Source organism: Hippichthys cyanospilos, chromosome 10, assembly GCF_059441005.1.
Source record: "Hippichthys cyanospilos isolate Australia breed blue-spotted pipefish chromosome 10, RoL_Hcya_1.0, whole genome shotgun sequence".
Taxonomy (NCBI): Eukaryota; Metazoa; Chordata; class Actinopteri; order Syngnathiformes; family Syngnathidae; genus Hippichthys; species Hippichthys cyanospilos.
This window is the reverse complement of record NC_142378.1, coordinates 8,629,914-8,636,265: the sequence shown is the minus strand read 5'-3', so window position 1 is coordinate 8,636,265 and position 6,352 is coordinate 8,629,914.

Sequence of the window (6,352 nt, the reverse complement as noted above, 5' to 3'; positions counted from 1 at the left end):
TTAATAATCTCCCTAGGCAGGCAGATCTGTAAACATGGCCTAGCTAAACTAAGAATGCATGGATGGAAACAATCACATTGTATCCCGTCGTATATTGTTCTTTTAAAAGGAAAAGGAAGGTGACGAGATGGTGAACAGTGGCAAAATGGCAGGCAGTATTTACACAAAATTTCAAAGTGCTTCAGATGAACTGCAAATAAAGTTCAGATGTTCCATTTTTTCGCATAAGCCTGACTTCCTTTTCGCCAACACTAACTTCTATTCGAAACTGTCCGTAATTCATTTCGATTCCAATCACAGTCTCCGGTCATGAGGCCACTTACCCCGCGGCACTGATATATAAAACGATGATAGAGTCGTCATATGTAGTAAACAGCCAGTACTTGCCGGAAATTCCTGCAGCAGCTCCTTCCAGGTTGCTTTTGCTCTCTTGGCAGCCTCCCTGACCAGTTTTTTGCGCGTCATCAATTTCGGATGTAGGTAATCACCGTTGTGCCATATTTTCTCCATTTGATGTCTTCACCGCATTCCATGTTAATGCCTTGGTGACAGGTGTCAGAAAAAGCTCCCTAGAACATCTTTATCTTACAAAAACCGGGCAATTTAGAAAACATTTGACATTTACCAAGAGTGTGTGCACTGTTGCAATGTAAAAACTATAGCAAAACAGAATAAACTCTTCATATTTTCTTGTGTTCTTATCCACAAGTTATACATTTGTTGAGCGTTAAGAGTGTTTCAGATTTCCCACATTGTGAGCGGTCAGTGAACGCGTTGCCAGTGTAGTGTTGAATGCACACTCGAAGCAGTTGTTTTTCCTTTTCCTTGCGACAGTTTTAGTTCATTTACCCATAAAAGGTCCGTGTTTCACCAAGTTTACAATTGTGTTTATATGCCAAAAGATCGCAATTAATAGACAGGTCAAATGGAATACCTTTCCGTGTTCTCTAACGCGGTATAAAAATGCACACCTGTACATCAAAACTCGGCTTATGCGAATGACGGATCAATCTTTGTTAAATGGTGATTAATTAAAAAAAAAGTTACGATCTACCATACTCGCCCAAACGTTTGGAAAAAAGTGTGTCTTATATTCGGGGGATTACGGTATTAATGCTTTTTTGCCTGATAGTAAAACACGCCACCAAAGCTTCAAAATAAACCTTAGCAAGCCAAATAATATTTATATAAAATGGCTTGATAGGCTATAATATTGAAGTTGTTCCTGGTAGCGTTTTGCAGCTTAACAAGTCTGCGAAGTGCTACTGTTGCTCCCAATCGCTGTTACAAACAACAAGACATTGTTCTGACAATCGGGTTCAGTCGCCAATTCCGAGTGTATTAATAAACAATTCCATTACAATAACATTACACTGACTGACATAGGGCACTTGTTGCCATTGTTTATTGATGACTAGGGCTCCAATATAGCTGTATTTAACATGAATTAGTCACTATTATCAGTGTGCAAGTGCTCCATATAGGCTGGCATGATACAGTGAATGGCTCTGCACACGATGATGCTGACAGCCTGACAGAACTGCCGTTTTTACTGATCACAAACACTACAGACTCAAATGTGCTGTTTCAGCCAACAAATCTGTCTCATAGAGCAAGATTTATGGGTAGATTTGGACGAAGAAAGTAGTGTGCTGCTAAGAACAGCTTAAATTTGAATAAGTTGGTCATTCATAATGCATTTTGTTTGTTAGTTGGTCTTCACTTTTGCATTGTTTCTCCGGCAAAAATATACATATATTTTTATTGGAGTAGTCAGTATTTTATTTGAATTTTTTTCTAGGATATACGAGAACCAAAAATAATCCATAGCTGAGATACAGTAAATAAAGATTCATAATAAATCCTTTCCAGAAGTTGAGGATCGTGACTAAGTGACGGTTTCAAAAGCCAAAAGACAAAAGATGGATTCTATTTAAGTGGCTAAGAAGAACATATAGATACACAATGAAATTATAGCCCAGCATGCTTCTATAAGCTCATCTGTATGCTGCAATGTGAAGCATTAGTCTGAGGGCGGGCCAAAGCAAACCCAAACCTAAGTGATATTGATTCTGTGTGTTTTAGCTATTCCTTTTGCATTATACAAACAACAACAATAACAACAACAAAAACGTAGAGTCAGCTCAGTTGAAGTTTGCATAAAATGTCACAAACGGAGCTGATTCTTATTTAAGCATTGATTGGCTAGACTGTGGGCATTATGAATGGCTTCTAATAGTAGAGCTGTACAAAGATAAAAAGCCACACGGATAATTTACACCCCACTTACAGGACTAGTATACAAATAAATCTGCGGCAAGTCCACCACCGTTGCTTTTGAGAAGACGAAAAACACGAGCACAAATGCCATTATCATCGATCGCCGGGCTTTTCTTACCAACTTCCTAAAGGAAAGTCTTTTTTTTATTAAACATGAATAAATTAACATGCAAAAAAGACGTGATTTGTTTTGGCCTGAAAGTCCGTCTCGCAGCTGTAAGACCGGGGCCTTTTTTTTTTTTTCCTTCTCCATCTAGTGAACAATGATGTTCCGTGTGATGGAGTGAGTCTTAAAGAGAGGAGGCGCAGTCAAACGGAGGCCCCTCAATGACAGCCTCAAGGTTGCTCAGCTTCGTGCTGTTTTAATGCCAAACTGCCCTTTTCCCACTCAATAATATCAGCGGCGTGTCAAGTCAACGGAGGAGGCGGGGCCACACCGGCGAGGAAAACATGACAAATACCAAAGGAATGGTAATAGTGGATAGTATGCTTGCTAGTCAGTGCCTGAACAGAAGAATCTTTTTTTACACTGAGGGAATACGGATAGAAATATTGCAGGAGCATTCTTCTCGGAAAAATTGTGGACCTGGTTTACCAGAAACAGAATCAAGAAGTTGACGCTAAACTATGCTGACAATTCAGTAGTATTTGTCTGTGTGCCGTGGAATTGGCTGGCAACCAGTTCGGGGTGTCCCTGCCTAGTGCCTAAAGTCAGCTGGGATAGGCACCAGCAACCCTTGTGAGGGTGAGTGGCTCTAGAAGTTAAAACCAAAACTATGCAACAAGTCCACAATCTCGTCCCGTGGACTCATTCTCGTGAGACGTCTCGTGGAATTTCTATCTTGTCCCCATCCCTAGAATGTATGCAATTAGCTTTCTTCCTTTTTTTTTTACCTCTGCACTTTTTGTCCTGGTCAGACTTCATGTCACCTTTATGTGTCCTTTCTCTGCTTAGTGGGTTAGTGGAACTATTAGCCTGAGATCGTGAGATGAATATTTGATTAATGAGAGTAACTGTAAAGGAATTTTTGAGATAGTGCTGACATTTGCAGTTTTTGTGGGAGTTTTTCTAAATTTGACCCCAGATGCAAATGAACGTCAACGGCGGTAGACTATGATGTCAAAACGTTTCATGCAAATCACTTTCAAGCATCCCATCGCGTACGCAAACACCGGCATTGAAAAGCCTCAGTTAGTTTTCTCCGAAGCCACAATAAAAGACAAAAAGTGAAACGCGTTTGAACAAAACTCCGGAACGGTGGTTTAGTTTAGTGCGGAGAGGGAGGGAGCCGCGATGCCAAAAAAAGAAGAAAACCGAAGGCTCATAATGGAAACATAATGGGCTTAGTGTCAGAGTCTTGCAGACGGGCCGAGGGGGGCCGCGTGGCTGCCGTCACCCTCTCTTAATTCAAGCCGGTATTACAGGCTTAGCAAGGAGCCCCCCCCCCCCCCCCCCCAACAGGCTTTTGCCAAACACATGCTGCCTAATGGCCGCTTGTGGATGGAATCCATACGAATGACATGACCACTGAGACTCTTTGTGGGAGTGGAGCCAATCATGCCTCAGAATACTGAAAAGCTTTCAATTCGTGTGAGGCTTCTCTCGTCGTTTCTTCTCCAGATTTCATAAAACGAACATTAGGAATATTTATAGAGGGAACGTTCCAGACATGAGTCAGGCGATTTCTGTGAGAGGTCACTGGATGCACGCAAAATACAGTGGTAGCTCTACTGATGAAATGAATTCATTTCGGAAGTCATGTTGTGATTTAAGAGGTCGCTTTTTACATATAAATAGCGTCATGTGTTCCAAGCCCCCCAAAAAACACTCGTAAACCCAGTAGATAATATGAATGCAGTTTGTTTGTTTGCCTTGAGGTGGTACTGAGAGAAAAAAAAATGCTTATTTTATTGCAATTGTACTTGACAAAGCCTTTTCTCCCCACTATATTTTGCCAAGCCAGCCACTAGGAAAGAGAACTCCTCCCCAGTTGACGTGCTGACTATAAATAAGATTAATATCTTAAAAAATTGTATAAGTATACCTTAACCTGTATCCTTTTTAATGTTAACAGAAGTAAAAAACACAATAAATCAACTTTCAACAACTGAGTATTTTTTTACAGCGTTTATACTGGTTATAGCTTAGTCTAAAACTGAAAAAAAAAAAACCACGCGCATCAAAATGCCTTAAACTAAAATAAAAATCAAATTTTATTGCAATTACACTTAACAAAATTAAAACCGTTTCCCTGGGGTCGTCCCCCCCCGGCATCACCATGCGCCCTCCCAGGCGGGGGCCACCCCACTAGTTGAGTAGCAGTGGTTTAAGGTCATTCGAAGTACTTCCCATGTGTTACGTTGTTCAGCCTTCTCACTTTATTTACGGAGTGATGTGTATGTGTTTTTATCTGAATATGTACAATGGTAGCCGTAGCTAATGTCAATTTTATGATCGTTTAGTTCTACAGTGTGAGTTGCTGGTGGATGAAGCGTGTCAAGATGAAAAGACCTCAGTAAACATCAGTGCAAAGAACTCGTGTCTAAGTGGACAAGCCAGCATATTAATGCATTATAAAGACATGCCTAGTAGAATTAGCAGCTCTAGCTCTAGCGTATACAGCAACAATTTTCATCTTTCGCATCCTGGCTTTACCTGAGAACAAGAGACACCATTTTTTCCGAAAAGATGTTTCATAACCTGAATTTTTCCTAACAAGAAACACTGGTAAATCGAGGTACCAGGGTAAAAAGGTTTTGCTCCAACAACCCACGCAAGACAGATACGTCGAGACCGTTATCCAACACCTCCCATCAAGCCAGATTGACAGCTGAGTTAAACAGCAGAGAGGAGGGCCAAGGGTGAGAGGCACGACAGCGCGCTCCACAGAGAATTAAGCCGTGCCCCCTCGCCACTGTACACATTGTGTATTTGCGTCTTCATCAGGAAGCTGTAGTTAAGAACTGCAATCCAGATTTAGCCTATTCTCATCTGTCAGCAAGTGTGTGTGTTGTACTGATCAGAGCAGCTTGACAAGTAAAGCAGATTTAGACGCGCACCATGTGCTGGTTATTTCTGCAGAACATCTGGATGCCTCCTATGTATACTTTAGGTTGTGTGGTGAGCACAATGGAGTTGCAGTGGATAGAAAAAGTCTGCACACCCAAGCTCAAAACCCAGCCTATTTCTTTTTTGGAGTCCACTGTCATGTCAATGTTGTCTAAGGAAGACAGTAAAGTGAATTGCATGTCATCTAAACATGTGAGACATCAGTGGGAAGGCCAGGATGTCCTCAACTGAAGTGGTTCTCAAATGGGGGTACGGGAATTTAAATAAAACTAACAAACATGCAAAAATCCTTTAAAAATAATCATTGACGTAATTAAATGTTTCAGGAAAATAGCCGTGAAACAAATTTTACGTTCAGCAGGTTATTCAATTTCATTATTTTAAAAAGCCAGATTCTCCCCCGTATTAAAATGGTTCAACCCCACTTGTCACATGCCACCACTCGTTACCTGTCGAGTTAATGATTTATTTTTGAGAACACATTTCTACTATCATCCCAAAAGAGGACACTTTAATTTGCATTTCTTGGATTGTAATATTTTTCTGTGGACAAATATTTATTCATAATTATTTCTTTTCTTTGTTTATTATTTTTGTGGACATATATTTATTAGTAATTAAGTTAATGATTTATTTTTTTGTGAAAAATATTTTTCTGTGGACAAATATTTATTTATACCGTAATTATTTCTTTTTGAGAGCAGGTCGTTTTTGTAGTCAAATTTTAAAGCACAAGTCATGGCTTAATAAGCACGTCAGGGGGAGACAAAAAACTGGTCAGTGAGGCCGACAAGAGGGGGAGGGAGAGCTACATTTTAGGAGCTGCAGGAATTTCTGGCAAGCGCTGGATGATAAGCAAATGTAAGATGCATTTGATTGTGTTACTTCTGAATACAGTCATGTTCTGTTGAAAACAGGTGTGCACGCGTGTGCAACCACATTATCTCAACTGTTTATATTTTATTTCCCCAGGTTGACCTAAAAAGTATCTACATGGAAAAA